The 20,894-nt window shown below is 44.8% G+C and overlaps 1 long non-coding RNA gene across 1 annotated transcript in view; it reads right to left on the bottom strand.

Moving 5' to 3' along the window:
- LOC124774967 overlaps positions 1-20,894 on the bottom strand; it is an 805,902-nt gene that overhangs the window by 566,314 nt on the left and 218,694 nt on the right. The gene's annotated exons all lie outside the window — the stretch shown is intronic.

Below are 20,894 nucleotides of genomic sequence, written 5' to 3'. Positions count from 1 at the left end.
CTTTGCACTCTAAGTTCCCCCTTGATACATGGAAATTTGCGTGAGCTGTGCATAGACGTCCCCGGAAGCCTACCAAGAATTTTTAGAATCCAGTTCCACGCATTATCACTCCTGCGTTGCTTTCCAAAGTGAAACAACACGCTATTGAGCAAGTAGCGTTCTAGCAGTAATGGACACCGGAAGATCCTGAAGAAGATCCCAGCAGAGGGGTCGAAACGTCGATTATTGCAAATATGACGCGGCTTAACATCTCAGAAGATTGCAACTTTAGTAGTCATACTGTCTTGGAACATTAATGTATGTACTGGTCATAACAATGCAGCCCGACTGTAACTGCCACAGGAAACTGGCTTCATGTGAATAAGAACGACTGATCTTACTCTCTATTACGAATAACGGTGTAACAACGATGACTTAAGCATCGACAGGCAGGCTAGTTTGCCGCTTATCACTCCAGGTATTTGGAAATTTTGAAAAACACAAAAAACTTTTTTCCCCAAAAATTTCGCGTTCGGAATAAAGAGTTTCGCCTGGGGACGGCGCTTTGAACGCTGTGTTAAGCCACTTAATTAAGCTGCGACAGTCTGGCGCTTACCTGTAATAGAGTGAGTGTCACCCGTTATTTTGCGCTGAAGCCCGTAAGAACTTTTAATTACGCCCTTCTTTATTCGCAACACAGGCAACATCGGACAGAAACTGGCGTGAGCACCTGCAGAGCGTAACTAGACCCCGTCAAATATTGTGACATCATCGTTGATGCCACTCTTGACGGCTATTTAACATTGCACTGCTTGAACTACGGGTGTGATTTGTAAACTCAGTTACACGAAAAAATGTTTTCTCGAATCGGTTTTATCTTATGTCTACTTGAGCGGCATTGCCAGACGTGGAATCGCACTTTCTTTTTTTTTTTTTTACACCGTGTGACCGTTCTTTTCTTTCACTTAGGAAAACACAAAGCTAACCACAGTTCAGTAGCACAGTGCTACGACCAGCTTCCTTTACGCAGCTTACTATACGCAGTCGCCAATCTCCACCGTCTAAATATTTTTATTTGGAAAATCTATTTTACACCCTTGCAAAAAGAGCCTGCAGGTCAATCGAACAGATAATCTAGAAATGGTCTAAAAGCAAGATCTATAATCTTCAGTTTAAGTCTACATCTACGTACAAACACCGGAAGCTACTGTCCGGTGCATGGCGGAGGGTACCCTGTAACACTATTGGTCATTCCCTTTCCTGTTGCACTTGCAGGCAGAGCGTGGGAAAAACCACTATCGACGTTCGAGTCTTAAGTTCTCTAATCTTACCTTCATATTCCGTAATGTACGATGGTGGCAGTAGAATCTTTCTGCAGTCAGCCTCAAATGCCGGTTCTCTATATTTTCTCAATAGTACTCATCGAAAAGAACATCATCTTCCCTACAAGAATTCCCATTTGAGTTTCCGAAGCATATCCGTAACAAACGCGTGTTGTTCGAGGTTACCGGTAACAAATCCAGCAATCCCCTCTGGAATGCTTCGATGTCTTCCTTTAATCCGACCTGGTGCGGATCCCAAGCACTCGAACACCACTCAATAATGGTGTAGTATATGCGGCGGGCTCTTTTGCAGATGAACCGCACTTTTCCAAAATTCTCCCAATAAACCGAAGTCGAGCATTCGCCTTTCCTGCTACAATACGTACATGCTCATTCTATTTCGTATTTCTTTGCAATGTTACTCCTAGATATTTAATCGACGTAGCTGTGTCAAGCAACATACTACTAATGCTGTACTCGAACATTATGGGTTTATTTTTCCTGCTCATCTCCATTAACTTACAGTTTTCTACGTACAGAACTACCTGCCACACCAATTACAAACTTTGTCTCAGTTATCCTGTAGCGTTCTACATTCACTCAACGACGGCACCTTCCCATACACCACAAAATCGTCAGCAAACAGCAGCTGTCTGCCTCTTAACCCGTCCGCCAGAGCATTTATGCGTATGGAAACTAACAGCGATCCCACCACATTTCCCTTGTCTCTGATTAACAGTTGCCGTCAAGGACAAAATAATGGGTTCTCTTAAGGGGGACGTTGATAAAATTGACCAAAAATGTCAATTTTCGCCGGCCCGAGTGACCCTGCGGTTCTAGGCGCTACATTCTGAAACCGCGTGACCGCTACGGTCGCAGGTTCGAATCCTGCCTCGGGCATGGATGTGTGTGATGTCCTTAGGTTAGTTGGGTTTAAGTAGTTCTAAGTTCTAGGGGGCTGATGACGTCAGATGTTAAGTCCCATAGTGCTCAGAGCCATTTGAACCATTTGTCAATTTTCGATTTACTTTTATTTCTTAGTACAACCCATGGACAATAAGTTCCCAAAGTTTCAGAGTTGAAATCCCATCCGAAGTGCCTGAAAATTAATTAGAAGTGTGACGCGGCCTCCCTACCACGCCCACTTTTTGAAGCAGCACTTCAATACTAGCTCAGTGAATAACGATTCTGTGTATTACTTTCAACCAAACGTATGCGGGATACATCTAGAAGGCCGAGATACACACTCCTTGGTTTTATATATCATCTTTGACTCTGTTCCATATCTTATAAACAATAACAAACTAGCTGCATCGTTTATGATGAAGCAGTTCTTTTTTTGCCTTGTGATACTGACGGAGATTTAAGAAAGTGTTCGATACTTTCTTCATTCAATTATTGTATTTAATGATGGGAACGTTGGGAGGAGGAAGGTATTAGAAAGAATTGGCTTCAAGGTAGGAAATTTTACTCAAGACATCCTGAGAAAAATAGATTTACAGTGCGTCTCTGCAGCTGAAAAGTCACTTGAAGACCTGTTACAAAATGGTTCAAAGGGCTCTGAGCGCTATCGGACTTAACATCTGAGGCATCAGTCCCCTAGACATAGAACTACTTAAACCTAACTAACCTAAGGACATCACATACATCCATGCCCGAGGCAGGATTCGAACCTGCGACCGTAGCGGTCGCGCGGTTCCGGACTGAAGCGCCTAGAACCGCTCGGCCATAACGGCCGGCTAAGACCTGGTAAAGGAAAGAAAACAGAAAACAAGAAACCGGAAGAGAACCCTTGAAGGGAAAGACGACCCAGAGTGCAAATGTGGTGCTTTCTGAAGAGTGACATCAGGAAAAATGTTAGGTTGAACTTTAAAATGCGTTTCCTGAAAAGCTTTTTTTTTTAAAAAAAAGTTTATATACCTTTTCCTCAGATTCTATGAATGCTAGAATTAAGAAGTTTTGTACACATATTTCTGTAAACCTAATAAACGTTGTCTCAAGACAAAATTTTGAAATTATGATTGCAAGCTGAGATGTGGGGCAAAGTGCTTGTCGTAACTGCCGTCCGCTTCACGTCTGCTGTGCAGCGAGCTACCTTAATTTAAGTATTAACTGTATTTTTCTTACTTGTCACTTCTTCTTCCGTGTGTTTTTGCTTTTAGGAAGCTTTCTCGAGTGCTAGTAATAGTGTTCCATAGATTTCGTGTTTGTTTTGAATACAGTCAGAGAGAGTCCCTTTAGTCACCCACAGTGCCAGTAGTGCTAGTGTTTGTTTTCAATACAGTCCAGAGACAGGTAGTGCTATTTTCATTGTTTTCTACAAGAAGTAGCTAGCAACCACAGTTTAGTCAACAATCAGCCGCCTTTAGTGAATTAGCAGTCTAGTTAAAAGTTGATTAACTCTCTACAGTAAATTGATTTCTTAGGATGGATAGGATGTGTGACTGCTGTGTACGGACGCAGGAGGAGCTGGCCACTGTTCGTGAACAGCTGAGCGTGTTAATGGCCGCGGTCAGCCGTCTTCAGGCTGCTGCCTCGGAGTGTAGCGGCAGTGGGGAGTCTGGTGCGTCGCATGGTACACCCCAGGTGTTACATGCTTCACCCACTGTCCCTGCTGCCGAGACATCTTCGCGGGTACCGGGCGTGGTTGGGCCGCCCAAGGGGAGTGGCGGGTTCAGCGGCGTTCGCGCCGCACGAGGCGGAGTGTAAATGTGGAGGCTGACCGTGTGGCATCGCCCGCTCTGCCTGTGAGTGGACATGTGGCCGCTCCTTCAGCAAGGTCCGAGCAGGCACACGGGGGGAGGGGTTTATTAGTTATTGGGAGCTCCAACGTTAGGCGGGTGATGGAGCCCCTTAGGGAAATAGCGGAAAGGTCGGGGAAGAAGGCCAGTGTTCACTCTGTCTGCTTGGCGGGGTGTCTCATCCGAGATGTGGAGGAGGCCCTGCCGGCGGCGATAGAGAGCACTGGGTCCACCCGACTGCAAATTGTTGCTCATTTCGGCACCAATGACTCCTGTCGTCTGGGTTCAGAGGTCATCCTCAGTTCGTACAGGCGGTTGGCGGAATTGGTGAAGGTGGAAAGCCTCGCTCGCGGGGTGGAATCAGAGCTAACTATTTGTAGTATCGTTCCCAGAACCGATCGCGGTCCTTTGGTTTGGAGCCGAGTGGAAGGCTTAAACCAGAGGCTCAGACGATTCTGCGGAGATTTGGGGTGCAAATTTCTCGACCTGCGCTATCGGGTGGAGAAATGTAGGGTCCCCCTGAATAGGTCAGGCGTGCACTACACGCCGGAAGCGGCTACAAGGGTAGCGGAGTACGTGTGGAGTGCACATGGGGGTTTTTTAGGTTAGAGAATTCCCTCCCTAGGCCCGACGAGACTCCTCCTGAGACACGGCAAGGTAGGAATAGGCAAAATGCAACAGGGAATAACAATATTAATGTGCTAATAGTAAACTGCAGGAGCGTCTATAGAAAGGTCCCAGAACTGCTCTCATTAATAAACGGTCACAACGCCCATATAGTACTATGGACAGAAAGTTGGCTGAAACCAGACGTAAACAGTAATGAAATCCTAAACTCAGATTGGATTGTATACCGCAGAGACAGGCTGGACAGTGAAGGGGGAGGCGTGTTTATAGCGATAAGAAGTGCAATAGTATCGAAGGAAATTGACGGAGATCCGAAATGTGAAATAATTTGGGCGAAGGTCACTGTTAAAGCAGGCTCAGACAGGGTAATTGGATGTCTCTATAGGCCCCCTGGCTCAGCAGCTGTTGTGGCTGAACACCTGAAGGATAATTAGGAAAATATTTCGAGTAGATTTCCCCACCATGTTATAGTTCTGGGTGGAGATTTTAATTTGCTGTTTATAGACTGGGAGACTCAAACGTTCATAACGGGTGGCAGGGACAAAGAATCCAGTGAAATTTTTTTAAGTGCTTTATCTGAAAACTTCCTTGAGCAGTTAAACAGAGAACCGACTCGTGGCCATAACATATTAGGCTTTCTGGTGACAAACAGCCCCGAACTATTTGAAACAGTTAACGCAGAACAGGGAATCAGCGATCACAAATCGGTTACTGCATCGATGATTTCAGCCGTAAATAGAAATATTAAAAAAGGTAGGAAGATTTTTCTGTTTAGCAAAAGTGACAAAAAGCAGATTACAGAATACCTGACGGCTCAACACAAAAGTTTTGTCTCAAGTACAGATAGTGTTGAGGATCAGTGGACAAAGTTCAAAACCATCGTACAATATGCGTTAGATGAGTATGTGCCAAGCAAGATCGTGAGAGATGGAAAAGAGCCACCGTGGTACAACAACCGAGTTAGAAAACTGCTGCGGAAGCAAAGGCAACTTCACAGCAAACATAAACATAGCCAAAGCCTTGCAGACAAACAAAAATTCCGCGAAGCGAAATGTAGTGTGAGGAGGGCTATGCGAGAGGCGTTCAATGAATTTGAAAGTAAAGTTCTATGTACTGACTTGGCAGAAAATCCTAAGAAATTTTGGTCTTATGTCAAAGCAGTAGGTGGATCAAAACAAAATGTCCAGACACTCTGTGACCAAAATAGTACTGGAACAGAGGATGACAGACTAAAGGCCGAAATACTAAATGTCTTTTTGCAAAGCTGTTTCACAGAGGAAGACTGCACTGTAGTTCCTTCTCTAGATTGTCGCACAGATGACAAAATGGTAGATATCGAAATAGACGACAGAGGGATAGAGAAACAATTAAAATCGCTCAAAAGAGGAAAGGCCGCTGGACCTGATGGGATACCAGTTCGATTTTACACAGAGTACGCTAAGGAACTTCCCCCCTTCTTGCAGCGGTGTACCGTAGGTCTCTAGAAGAGCGTAGCGTTCCAAAGGATTGGAAAAGGGCACAGGTCATCCCAGTTTTCAACAAGGGACGTCGAACAGATGTGCAGAACTATAGACCTATATCTCTAACGTCGATCAGTTGTAGAATTTTGGAACACGAATTGTGTTCGAGTATAATTACTTTTCTGGAGACTAAAAATCTACTCTGTAGGAATCAGCATGGGTTTCGAAAAAGACGGTCGTGTGAAACCCGGCTCGCGCTATTCGTCCACGAGACTCAGAGGGCCATAGACACGGGTTCACAGGTAGATGCCGTGTTTCTTGACTTCCGCAAGGCGTTCGATACAGTTCCCCACAGTCGTTTGATGAACAAAGTAAGAACATATGGACTATCAGACCAATTGTGAGATTGGATTGAAGAGTTCCTAGATAACAGAACGCAGCATGTCATTCTCAATGGAGAGAAGTCTTCCGAAGTAAGAGTGATTTCAGGTGTGCCGCAGGGAAGTGTCATAGGACCGTTGCTATTCACAATATACATAAATGACCTTGTGGATGACATCGGAAGTTCACTGAGGCTTTTTGCAGATAATGCTGTGGTGTATCGAGAGGTTGTAACAATGGAAAACTGTACTGAAATGCAGGAGGATCTGCAGCGAATTGACGCATGGTGCAGGGAATGGCAATTCAATCTCATCGTAGAAAAGTGTAATGTGCTGCGAATACATAGAAAGATAGATCCCTTATCATTTAACTACAAAATAGCAGGTCAGCAACTGGAAGTAGTTAATTCCATAAATTATCTGGAAGTATGCATTAGGAGTGATTTAAAATGGAATGATCATATAAAGTTGATCGTCGGTAAAGCAGATGCCAGACTGAGATTCATTAGAAGAATCCTAAGGAAATGAAATCCGAAAACAAAGGAAGTAGGTTACAGTACGCTTGTTCGCCCACTGCTTGAATACTGCTCAGCAGTGTGGGATCCGTACCAGATAGGGTTGATAGAAGAGATAGAGAGGATCCAACGGAGAGCAGCGCGCTTCGTTACAGGGTCATTTAGTAATCGCGAAACCGTTACGGATATGATAGATAAACTCCAGTGGAAGATTCTGCAGGAGACACGCTCAGTAGCTCGGTACGGGCTTTTGTTAAACTTTCGAGAACATACCTTCACCGAAGAGTCAAGCAGTATATTGCTCCCTCCTACGTATATCTCGCGAAGAGACCATGAGGATAAAATCAGAGAGATTAGAGCCCATACAGAATCATACCGACAATCCTTCTTTCCACGAACAATACGAGACTGGGATAGAAGGGAGAACCGATAGTGGTACTCAGGTACCCTCCACCACACACCGTCAGGTGGCTTGCGGAGTATTGATGTAGATGTAGATGTAGAATTTTGCACGAATTTAAAGTTGTACTTGTGGAATTATATTAAAAAATTATGAAAATTCTCCTATTTGACCTATTCCAAAAACTTCATGAGAGAAGCTTACAACATATAGAGATGAAACAGAGAAATTTTTGTAGAAATATCTTGAATACTTCCTGAGACAAAGGAACATACATTATTTTTGAATAATAAAATTATAAACAGCCGACCAGTTGTAATGGATAAAGAATTCTTTACCTAGGTTTCAACAAATTTAAATTTGTCTTCTTCAGAAGGTGGCAATTTTACATTAGTAAGGACTAATGTACCATCGCCGTTTTTACAAATGTCGGCATAGATCCATTTGTTAAAATTAAAATATAGCCCTAGAAATAGGGTTTGTCACGTAAATATAAATTAGTACATGGATTTTGCAGAGTTCACAACCGATTTTTTAAAATAAATTTCAAATTTCATTCAAAAATAGTTAAATATATATATATATATATATATATATATATATATATATATATATATAATATCAAAGGATTTTATATGTAAATGTGTTACTTTCATATAAAGCGTGGTACAAAATTTCATTGTCATATCTCCAAAACTGGATTTGGTGAATTTTTTTAATAGTATGTGTTTTCCATGAACGTCCCCCCTTAAACAGGTCTTCGAGGCACTTACATATCTGGGAACCTATTCCGCACGGTTGTACCTTCGTTAACAGCCTGCAGAGCGGCACCATGCCAAATCCATTACGGAAATCTAGGAATATGGAAACCGACTGTTGTCTTTCATCTGTGGTTCGCAGGATATCGTGAGAGAAAAGGGCAAGCTGAGTTTCGCACAAGCGATGCTTTCTGAAACGGTGCTGATTGGTGGACAGATGCTTTTCCCTCTCATGGAAATTTATTATTTTCGAACTGATTCTCCAGCAAACCGATATTAAAAATATTGGCCTGTAACGTTGCGGGTCCTTTCTTTTATCCTTCTCGTATACAGGAGTCACCTGCACTTTATTTTACAGTCGCTTGGGACTCTGCGCTGGGCGAAATATTCGCGATAAATGCAAGCAAAAAGACCAGCGTTGTAGAGTACTCATTCTAAAGCTGAATTTGGATTCCACAGGACCTGTCGACTTATCTTCTTGCAACTCTTTTAGTTGTTTCTCTACGCCAGGGATGCTTATTACTGTGAAATTAGAATTATATTAATACCTTCAGCTGCTGACGGGCGTTGATGTATATCAACGGGGCAGGTGAAAATGTGTGCCCCGACCGGGACTCGAACCCGGGTCATCAATGGTATCTGTTCTTTCGGACATGTCCGAAAGAACAGACACCATATCCATATAAGTAAATAGTTCTGGCGTGTTGGGGTGGGACACTTCGAATGTAGTGTGTGGACATACAAGGTGAGAACGTGGGTCTCACGGGAGGCGTACGCGAGATAGTCCCTGTAGTCGCACTATCCTCTGTGCCTTCGGTGGTTCAGATGGACATAGCCTCTGCCATGTAAGCAGCTAAGACCAGAAATACTTTATTTTTCTCAATTTTTCAATTTTTTAAACTAGTCTGTGTATGCAAGTAACATTCTTATGTGAATATCATGAAACTTCAATTTATGGTATGTTCCGAGGTTCTAAAATGTATAAATATGTGTATAAACATGACACATAGTTGTAAGGAATATTACTCTTCCACCAATCTGTTATTGTAGACTTCAATCCGAACTCTGGTTTGATGCTTACAAATATAACCCGTTCAATATGCCCTGAGGAAGGCTGCAGAAAGATGGCCGAAATGTCTGTTATTTTAGTGTTGCAGCATTTTTCATATTTTTTAAGAGAACGCAGTAGTACGTTTGGAAGTTTGTTAGTGAGACATAATAATTAAAATCGCATTTTTGAAACTAGTCGAGGAAATTATTTCAAAGATCGAAACAGTCACTAATAACTATAAGTAAACTTGTTAGAAAACAAATTGATCCTTTCCATATACGATTTTTAGTGATGGTAAGGAACTGACTGTGACTTCACGATAGCGAGAAGTAACAAGCAATTCAATGGCTCAGCCGTTACTGATATCATGCAAGGGGGCGAATCTTTCGCGGAAGGAAACATGAAATCCATCCGAAAGACATAATTATCTTGTCCAACATCTCGTCATGCGGAAAACTGGGAAAAGGCAGGAATTAGTCAATTATAAGAGCTGAAGCGAGACTTAGAGTGGGGCATCGATATGAGATAGGACAACTCAATTGGAATAGCAACTGTCCCCGAAAGCAGAGCATAAAGCATTATACAGTTTTATCTCGTCATGAACGGAACTGCACCGATACTGTTGTTTTTGGAGGCTTATTTATTTTCGCTGCAATACCTACAGGGCGATTGCGGGTGGTTTATCTGCTCCAGCGTCCGTGTAAATACTACCCTTGTTTCCAGACCTTTCCACATGGAGACCGCTGGTCCGCGGTTCCCAAGTAAACAGCAGCTGAACGCTATATTTACAAATGCGGGGGAGCGGGCGCCCCTGCAGTAACTGTCCGATTTACATTTAGAAACGGCGTCGCTGCTTTGTATGCAACTGTCCTCACTGGACGCGGCTGCGTTTTGCCTGTAAATCAGGAGTAAACTTCGAGACCAGGTCTAGATAGCGAGATACGCCGCACCCTGTTAATTTATCTTTCTTAAGCGAAGCAAAGCAAATGGTTCTGTTACACTCGAACGGGCTGTATTTAAATTTAGTTTTTGCCTCCAGTTGAAGGCGTCAGCGCACATAAATGCACACGCTCTTGAGAAATTGATTCTATGACTTACAGCAACACGCAACGACCGTATAAGACAGTTAATGTCTGCGTCACAGCAAAATAACAAAGTTAATGAGAAATGAGAGTCCGGAATTAGTGCAAATGATTGTAAAACTGTAATTCAGACACAGTCACTTATTTTTAAGTCAATGAAAGAAGTAAATTCAAAATCTGTAAGTATCGTAATGTAAGAAATAGTAATGAAAGCATTAATCATTAATCACGGAGTAAATTATTTTCTTAGGGATCTGACTACATCATTAACGTAGCTCGCGTACGTGTCTAGAATCGATTCTACTTACTGTTGATTTCTTCGGTAGTATATATGTATGCCATCTTGTTCTTCTTTCAAGGGTTAGGTGTTTGCCCGTTAAGACCTCGTGTTCACTTCCTCTCCTATCTGTGGTTAGTTATTATCTGATATCTCCATCTTTTTCTATATCAACCACTTGATGTTTTCTCAATTAAAAATAATCCATTATTATTTTACGAATTCTGTATTCGTTCACCTTTGTGACGTGATCTTTCGATTTATTTCTGTACTCATTTATCGGTTCATTTATGCTTTAAAGTCTTAGACCTTGTCTGCTTGTTGTATTGCTTTATTAGATAGTCTATACCGAGGCGCCCTCATTATAAACTTCACTCCCGCAGTTTTTATTCTTTGTTCAGTACAGCTGTTGCTGTCCAGATCTGAGTTTTAACGTAAGGGTATACCATGGGTTTGCAGAACTTTACTAGGGTTTCTTTCATCTTTTTATTCAGTTTGGGAGTACATCGTCCCATTAACATTATTAAATCTTTCAATATAGACCATATATTAAACTCGGTAGTGCCACAAGAGTGAAAGCGTATTTTTGTGCATCAAAAGTTTCATTTGTTGTTTTTTGTCTATGAAAAGTACAAGCCTATAATTTTATGGGAGGGGGGAGTGGTCGAATCTTTATGTATCAGCAGCTATGTATTTAAATTGTCAAATTCTGTCAACAGCGTGACGGGAGATAATTTTTTTTAAATGTATTGTGGTTTCTTCCAGTATCATTCGTGTTTGGAGCCTGAGAAGCAAGGAAGGAATGAACGAAGGTTAGGGTTTTACGTCCCGTCAGCAACGAGGTCATTAGAGACTGCTGAGAAGAATCATGCCTCATATGTCTCTGTGTGTATTGTTATTAGTCCTAATTGCATTAACATACTCCCTGTGAGAGTTATATATAAGCAGATCAGAATATTCGTGAAATTCACCCCCGAAAACCACTTCATCGTATTTTACTACAGGTTTTCCCAGTTCATGGAATTTATAAGACGATTTTTGCGAGTTTTTAGGTGTAGACGTAGATTTGAAACGTCTGTTTTTTTTATTAGGAGTAGCGTTCACTAAGTAATGCAAACGTTTTTCTTAGGCCAATTTCGGTTGAGAAATGCGGTATTTGTTTTGGGACCTCGTGGAATATTCTCGCTTCACCCTCATAGTTTCATGAAGTTCCGATGGGTGGCGTCGCTATACGTAACCTTCAAAATGGCATCTGAAACAGAGGTTACCGCTTGACCGATGATGTACTAGTTCGACAACCACCGTACAGACTCTCACCGCCGAAGATGGAGGCGTTGCGCCAGATAGTTAATAAGATGTTGGAGGAAGGAGTGATCAGGAAGTCGATCTCTTCTTACGCTTCTCCGATGTTTTTGATGCCTAAGGCAGAGGTTGGGTATCGCCCATAGTGGACTATAGACGATTAAACAATAAGGTTGTTTTGGAGTCGGTGTCGTTGCCGCGCGACCGCTACGGTCGCAGGTTCGAATCCTGCCTCGGGCATGGATGTGTGTGATGTCCTTAGATTAATTAGGTTTAAGTAGTTCTAAGTTCTAGGGGACTGATGACCTAAGAAGTTAAGTCCCATAGTGCTCAGAGCCATTTGACAGGGCACATTCTGAGGCATCGAGGTATCGTCAGTTTCGTGAGAGGGGTAAAAATTGTAGAGGGAGACCAAGGCTTGAATATAGTATGCAGGTTCAAATGGTTGTTGGTTTATGTAGTTGCACAGAGTTGGAGCAGCTTGCAGCTTTCCTGAAAACATTGGTTTTATACAGAATTTCGATACATGATATTATTCTCCACTCGTTTGGCTACAAAACCCTATTTTTCAGGATAATCTCCGTTCAATGCGACAGTCTTATGCTTCCTTACTGGGAGGGCTTGTATGCCCGCATGGCATTATTCTATAGGTCGACGTCGGAACCAACGTCTTTATGCACCAATAACCTCACCTTTATCCCAAAGTGCTTGGAGCCATTTTTTGGTGCCGTTGCCTGACTTGCACCATTGTTTTACATGGTTTGCGGGGGCAAATGTTTTTACCATCCTGGACCACAACCAGGCTTACTACCAGATTCCGTTATCCGAAGAGACTTAACCAGTCACGGCGTTTAGCACGGACTGGAATCTTCGTGAGTTTAATCGGGTGCCATTCGGGTTGTCCACGGGCGCGGCAGTTCTGTCTCGGCTGCTACATAACATCTTGGGGGATGTCAAATACAAATTTGTTTATAATTCCCTTGACGATGTGGTAGTGTATAGTCCCAAGTTTGAGGAGCACCTTCAGCATTTGGAGCAAGTCTTAATCCGCTTGCGGGAAGCTGGGCTCACGGTCAAGCCTTCTAAGATAAGTTTGGCACGCAAGACGCAAGGAAATTGTTTTTAGGTCATTTGGTCCCGGCAGGGGGCGTGAGGATTGCCCAGGGGAGAATGAGGGATCTACATAAGTTTCCGCCTCCTAAGATGAGAGTTGCCCGATTTATAGCGATGGCTAATCTCTTCCGCAAATTTGTGCCCCATTTTGTGCAACTACCTGCTCCACTAAACCAACTTCGGAAGAAGAACGTGAATTCTCAGTGGGGCGAATAAGAGCAGTCTGCATTTGTTGTTATTAAGGAAGCCTTAGCCAATCCACCCGCGTTGGCTGTACCAGATTTTGGTACGCGTTTTATTGTTCAGATGGACGCGTCTAATTCTGGGGCGGCAGCAGTGCTGCTACAGGAGGATGAACGTGAACGCCGTCCGATAGCATACACATCCAGGACACTCTCGCCTGCGTAGTTAAGATGTTCTGTGTACGAATGGGAAACGTTGGCAGTACTCTGCGCGTTAGAAAGGTTTCTTTTCTACCTAGAACACAGACATTTCGACTTGGAGACCGACAACCAGGCGTTAAGCTGGGCACTGGCCCGCCCCATGAAAACTGGACGTATCGCCGGGTGGGGAGTCCGCATATTTACCTTCGGATTCAGCGTTAAGCGTATAAAGGGAAGAGAAAACTCTACAGCGGACGCGCTGAGTGGGATGTTTGAGGAGGGACAGGAAGAAGACCAGGATACTAATGGCGTAGGGAATGTAAGTTTGGTTATGGATGTTCTAACTGAAGTTCCGGAGTTGTTTGGCAGTTTGAGAGAAAAGCGAGGCATCCTACCTTGAGTCTCATAAAACGGAAGCTCCTAGAAGGGAGGCAGATGCTGGGCTATAGCATAGAAAAAGGCATCGCATGCTGCAAGATGCCACGTGCGGGAGGGAGAAAGAGGTGTGAATTTTATTTAGATTCTACACTCCTGGAAATGGAAAAAAGAACACATTGACACCGGTGTGTCAGACCCACCATACTTGCTCCGGACACTGCGAGAGGGCTGTACAAGCAATGATCACACGCACGGCACAGCGGACACACCAGGAACCGCGGTGTTGGCCGTCGAATGGCGCTAGCTGCGCAGCATTTGTGCACCGCCGCCGTCAGTGTCAGCCAATTTGCCGTGGCATACGGAGCTCCATCGCAGTCTTTAACACTGGTAGCATGCCGCGACAGCGTGGACGTGAACCGCATGTGCAGTTGACGGACTTTGAGCGAGGGCGTATAGTGGGCATGCGGGAGGCCGGGTGGACGTACCGCCGAATTGCTCAACACGTGGGGCGTGAGGTCTCCACAGTACATCGATGTTGTCGCCAGTGGTCGGCGGAAGGTGCACGTGCCCGTCGACCTGGGACCGGACTGCAGCGACGCACGGATGCACGCCAAGACCGTAGGATCCTACGCAGTGCCGTAGGGGACCGCACCGCCACTTCCCAGCAAATTAGGGACACCGTTGCTCCTGGGGTATCGGCGAGGACCATTCGCAACCGTCTCCATGAAGCTGGGCTACGGTCCCGCACACCGTTAGGCCGTCTTCCGCTCACGCCCCAACATCGTGCAGCCCGCCTCCAGTGGTGTCGCGACAGGCGTGAATGGAGGGACGAATGGAGACGTGTCGTCTTCAGCGATGAGAGTCGCTTCTGCCTTGGTGCCAATGATGGTCGTATGCGTGTTTGGCGCCGTGCAGGTGAGCGCCACAATCAGGACTGCGTACGACCGAGGCACACAGGGCCAACACCCGGCATCATGGTGTGGGGAGCGATCTCCTACACTGGCCGTACACCACTGGTGATCGTCGAGGGGACACTGAATAGTGCACGGTACATCCAAACCGTCATCGAACTCATCGTTCTACCATTCCTAGACCGGCAAGGGAACTTGCTGTTCCAACAGGACAATGCACGTCCGCATGTATCCCGTGCCACCCAACGTGCTCTAGAAGGTGTAAGTCAACTACCCTGGCCAGCAAGATCTCCGGTTCTGTCCCCCATTGAGCATGTTTGGGACTGGATGAAGCGTCGTCTCACGCGGTCTGCACGTCCAGCACGAACGCTGGTCCAACTGAGGCGGCAGGTGGAAATGGCATGGCAAGCCGTTCCACAGGACTACATCCAGCATCTCTACGATCGTCTCCATGGGAGAATAGCAGCCTGCATTGCTGCGAAAGGTGGATATACACTGTACTAGTGCCGACATTGTGCATGCTCTGTTGCCTGTGTCTATGTGCCTGTGGTTCTGTCAGTGTGATCATGTGATGTATCTGACCCCAGGAATGTGTCAATAAAGTTTCCCCTTCCTGGGACAATGAATTCACGGTGTTCTTATTTCAATTTCCAGGAGTGTATAAATGAAATGCAAGGAGTGCTGTTCAACAAATAAGTGGTTTATTCAGTGAAACTGCATTAAACGGCACATGCAATAATTACTGAAATTTTGTCAAATTCATTTAACAATCACTCACAAATTATTCAAATAATGATAAACAAAAATAAAAAATTTGGTTCGCCAGATACTGTAGAAAGTATCAAATAAAAAAACAAGAAATAGAATTAATTGGCACCAAGAGCTCACAAGTGAATTATATATACCGTGCCTTGCGTCTGTATGAGCATCTAACACATTGCAAAGAAATTGAAGAAAGCGTTTTCTGTGTTACCATGTTCACAGCGTGGTCGGCGTGGCAGTGGAGTCGGCTGATTGCGTGCGGCTGCATCAAGACTCTGCCGGCGTCGTAGTTGATACCGTCTAACATGTCCTACGCTGAATATAGTGACCGAAACCTGCTACTGGAATTTATCATTACTGGACGACGGTAAGTGTCCATCTGCAAGTGCAAACCTACATGAAACTGCATTAAACAAAGTTCAAAACTGTTCTAACAGTACTACCGTCATCGGACATGTAGTCAATCAAAATGATCCTGAGTTAAGCTCTTCATAACGCGCACAGTGAGTGAAGCTCGCCTACTTGTATCTAACAAACTTTGCTCTATATGCTGTTCGCGACAAATGCAAAGTGCATTGTCTCATGACAAGCGATAAGAGAATCGTAGCGACTTATCGGAAGCAGTCAAGAGTGAACTCCTGCCTCCTCAGAAGCAAAATTCAGAATGCCCAAACTAGGGCACTCCTCGCACCTTCTAACAACCCTACCACAACAAAGGTCAAAATTTAATAATGATTGTGGTGTTGCTCACGCTGCTAAATACTGCATTTTCGGGCAACAACAAAGTTATTATGTGGCAGGTGTCATTAGAGCACGGTTAATAAAGTCATTTCATGTAATAATGAATAAACTAGGCGCTCATCTTTTCGTGTTTCCAACGCTGGTCTCGTAAAATCATGGCTCAATCGTCGAAAATGTAGGTGGTGATGATTCCAAGCTCGGATGCAAAGAGGCCTAGGTTTTATTGTGCTATGTTCAAAAGTTTTGTAGATGCGCTTCACAAACCATTCTTGAAGATTAAACCTTTCAAAGTTTGCACAATAGTGATGTAAAAAAAAAAAAAATCTGCACTCCAAATTTAAGTTACACTTTTTTTTATTGCTTTTGTTGCGATAGCACGTAACACAAAAAACATCCCTTCACAATACAAAACATACTGGAAAACATCTTCCTCACTGTTAAAGTTCACATTTTATAATCTGACTACAATATGCCTCTTTCCAACATGACGTCCAAGACTTGACTCTCTCAAGGTCCGACTCTCTAACAAACTCACTTACGCGCCCAAAAATCAGAGTTACAAGTACGTCAAAGATCATAGTGACAAAAGAAAGAATACACATAAGAATAATATCATTGCAATATAAACATATCGATGTATCACAAATGAAATCAAATCTGAATGTTGTCTCAGAAATATGTTAAGTAGTTAACAGAAAAACAGTAGAATATCGCTGGTATCGAGAGGTTGAGTTGAGGTGCCGTAATGGTTACGTAAGTCAAGTACCATTACAACCTGGAGAGAGGGAGCCGCTCCCCTCCAGCGTCTTGTCTTCGCCCTTCCGCAAATTACGTAGCTCGTACTATTTTTCAAAGCGAACATTAGAGGCCCATTTCAAAATTTCCTCCTTCCTTGCCGTCGCATTCCGCGAGGGAAAGAGAGCCGTACCCTGTGTGAGACAGAGTACACAAATAAACCAAGACTTCTCGCTTTGAGTATTGCCGCTACGTTCCCAGGTGTTCTGCTCGCGGGAAACGGCCAAAACTCCCCAGGCCACTTGAGATTCTTGGATACCCAAGTCGTGGTGTTGTTATTCTACTCACCGCTCTGTCCGCGTTACCTAGAATCGTGACAAAACTGTTTTTCGCTCCAAGTTTGTAGTTTCCGCTGCCTCGGACACACGTGCGAATGTCCACGGCTTCCCTTGGCAGCGTGTTGATGTATGCAGCGTCTTCGCCTGCCGCTAATCCTCTGGGGGCCTGCCCTCTGTGTAGCGTGCCGACGTAGGCGCGCAACCGCCGCTCGCCCGTGGGCGCACTACCTGTGTTCACCTGGCCGCCGGGCTTCCCAGCTAGGAACGTATCAGAACAATTCCTTTCATGCGCAAAGTGTACCAAGTTTGCAAAGAGAAGAATCATAGCCCTTTACCGATGCTTAATGACGCAATAATTCACCCCCATCACACTTCATATATTGCAATAAACTAATTACTGATTTTAAAAGCAATTATCTCCTTTAATTATAAACATGAAAAGCTTTGACGCTTTTCAATGCTACCAAACTAAGAGCGACAGAAGGGTTAAGATTTGTCTGCCGAGTGAACTAGTCCCGGCGATTTTCCATTATTTCCATAATTCTGTGGTGGGGGGCCACTTGGAAGTCGCCAAGACCATTGCTAAGATTCAGGAGCATCTAATCTGGGCGACATTGTGTAAGGCTGCCCCTCTCTCTCTCTGATGCTTAGTTGTTCTGTGAACTCCCCACTCGCCAGTTTGTGGTCCAACAATGATTTACTGCCCGAGGAGGTGACCAGCGAGCTCATTCAGCAGAGCTGGAAACATGCCAGGAAAAATATCGAGCTTACACACCGGAAACTAGCACAGCGCTACATTTAAGATCCAGCCAGAGGGGACAGTTTTCATCCGTAATTTTGCGACAGGGGCGCAAGGTCTCGAGCAAGTTACCACCACGTTTCGTGGGACCCTGCCAAGTGTTACGGGTCGTGAACCTAGTCAGTTTGCTGGTTCGGAATAGTCGGACGGGGAAAAACCTCACGGGTCCACATCTCTCAGGTCAAGGGAGGGAGCTAGCTCTCTTGTCTTGGACGAATGGCGGATGGTTTCCGGTTTTCTGAGGGGAAGGATGAGCCGTGTAGCTCGATCAGCGATAGTCCCGCCGACGGTATGGGTCATCTTTCAAAAAAATGGTTCAAATGGCTCTGAGCACTATGGGACTTAACATCTATGGTCATCAGTCCCCTAGAACTTAGAACTACTTAAACCTAACTAACCTAAGGACAGCACACAACACCCAGCCATGACGAGGCAGAGAAAATCCCTGACCCCGCCGGGAATCGAACCCGGGAACCCGGGCGTGGGAAGCGAGAACGCTACCGCACGACCACGAGATGCGGGCGGGTCATCTTTCCGGTGGTGTGCGCAGAGCGCGCGGTGGCACCACCTACCGGGCTGATCGGGCAGCGAGGGGATAAGCTCTAGGAAGTAGCGAGTATTTTGTTTTGGGACACCTAGCAGTAACGTCGTTTGGGAAGTCTGGCGGACAGTACAGGCGCCGTGCGAGGCAGCAGAAAGAGCACATCTAAAAAGGGCTGTTATCCAGGTGACTGCGCCGTGGCAAATATCGCAGACATGGAAACAGTCACGTTACTGGGAAGTCGTTGTTGTATTTCGCTTCCTGCATGTCTCCTGGCACCGGGATCTGCGGCGGCTAACAAGCAAGAGGGTAAGGGCCTTGCTTGTGCTGTAAATTGTGGTCGGAATCGACTACTGGCTTCAGTGCTGTTGACTTCATTTTCTTGGCCGGCCGTTGCTACTCCTACTGAGTCTGTCCTCGAATGTGTTAATTTAAACTTGCTTAGTACGCAAGGTTCTAGTGAGAGCTGTATGTGGTGTGGTGATTAACATTTACTGGGGCCTGCAGTGCTGATACATTCTGTTTGTAGGTTGCTCCTGTCAGTGCTAACCGCCACTGAAAACAGTTTGGTTGGTCCTTGTCTAAGTGCCGCCGCGTTATTGTAGTTACATCACACGACGGAGCTAAGCTGGCCAATTGCTATAAATATATACCAATCACTGCAATAACGAAAGACTACATTTCCTTGTTAAAATTAAGTAACTTGTTCTTCAGGTTGATCATATTTTTTGAGTAAATAATTTTTAACTCATTTCACTAAACGTGTAATAGGCCATAAGTGCCGTCGTTTATGAACGTTTACATTTTGAACTAACTTGCTCTCACCTAAATGGTAATTTTTAAAATGTGTTGATGGTTTTATTTGTTATTTGTCTTGTTTAAATGTGCCAAATAAATGTTCAGTGCAACTGTCGATGGTGATTGCCTGATGTGTCACTTGGTCCAGTCCTACCACCCCATAGCCTACTGCGCTGAGCTTGTGTCATTGTGTAAAAGTTGAATTCCATGCTGTGCTGAAACATCAATTTGTATGACGTCAACCGGGAGGAATCATGGGGGAGAAATAGAAGAAGGACGATGTGTTACGAATGTATCCCAGGAGTTTGGTAGCCCTCATAGCACTGTTTCATGTGCATGGCTAGCGTTCCGAACCACAGGCACTGCTGCCAAAAGCACAGGAGGTGGTCGACCACGTTGAATTACAGCAGCGGATGATAGCTGCATTGTGCAAGTGGCAAGAGAGAACCCACGTCAAACAGCGAATGCATTCGCAAACCCATTTAACAATCACGAAATCTTACGCACCATAGTGGCATGGCGGCTTCATGGAGATGGTCTCTCTGCCCAACGTCCGATACGTTGTGTTCTGTTGACATCCTCACATCGGTGTCACCGTTTGCGACGGTGACAGGGGCATAAGTAACAGGGCTAAGGAGTGGGGTGGAGTGCTCTTCTCGGATGAGACCAGATTCAGACTGAATAGTGACTCTGGTCGTACCCTCATATGACCAACGATAGGAATACGTAATGCACTCAGGAACATTGTCGAATTTGGTGGTTTCGGTGGTTCGGGTGTTATGGTATGGGGAGTTATAACGTTGCATGGGTGTTATGACCTCAAAATCCTTGACAACTGTACACTCACTAGTGAACGTTATTTGGACACTGTTCTCCTTCGTTACGTGTGTCTTTTCAGGGGTGCATCCGACACTGACTTCATTTTAAAGGATGAAAATGAGCGACCGCATTGAGCAGCACAGGTGGGTTCAAAATGGTTCAAATGGCTCTGAGCACTATAGGACTTAACATCCGTGGTCATCAGTCCCCTAGAACTGAGAACTACTTAAACCTAACTAACCTAAGGACATCACACACATCCATGCCCGAGACAGGATTCGAACCTGCGACCGTAGTAGTCGCGCGGTTCCGGACTGAGCGCCTGAACCGCTAGACCACCGCGGCCGAGCACAGGTGGGGGAGAGCTTGGAACGAGAAGGTGTTTGGCGCATGGACCGGCTTGCCCGTTTCACCGAGCAAGTGTGGGATGCGTTGGGGAGACATGTTGTAACACCTCCGTAAGCACCAACGACCATCCAGCACTTGTCAACCGCGCTAGTGAAGGGAAGGAAACCCCTAACACAAGAGCTCCTTACCAAACTTAGCAGCCAGCACACGAGAAATGCAGAGCTTACATTACTATTCGCGGTAATCACACACCCTATTAATAACTGTGTCCTACCTTCTGTAATATCCAGGGGACCATCATAAATCACGGTCACTCCAAAGTAGTTGTTGTCTT

This window comes from Schistocerca piceifrons, chromosome 2 (genome assembly GCF_021461385.2).
Source record: "Schistocerca piceifrons isolate TAMUIC-IGC-003096 chromosome 2, iqSchPice1.1, whole genome shotgun sequence".
Taxonomy (NCBI): Eukaryota; Metazoa; Arthropoda; class Insecta; order Orthoptera; family Acrididae; genus Schistocerca; species Schistocerca piceifrons.
This window is presented reverse-complemented; position numbering and strand designations above follow the sequence as displayed.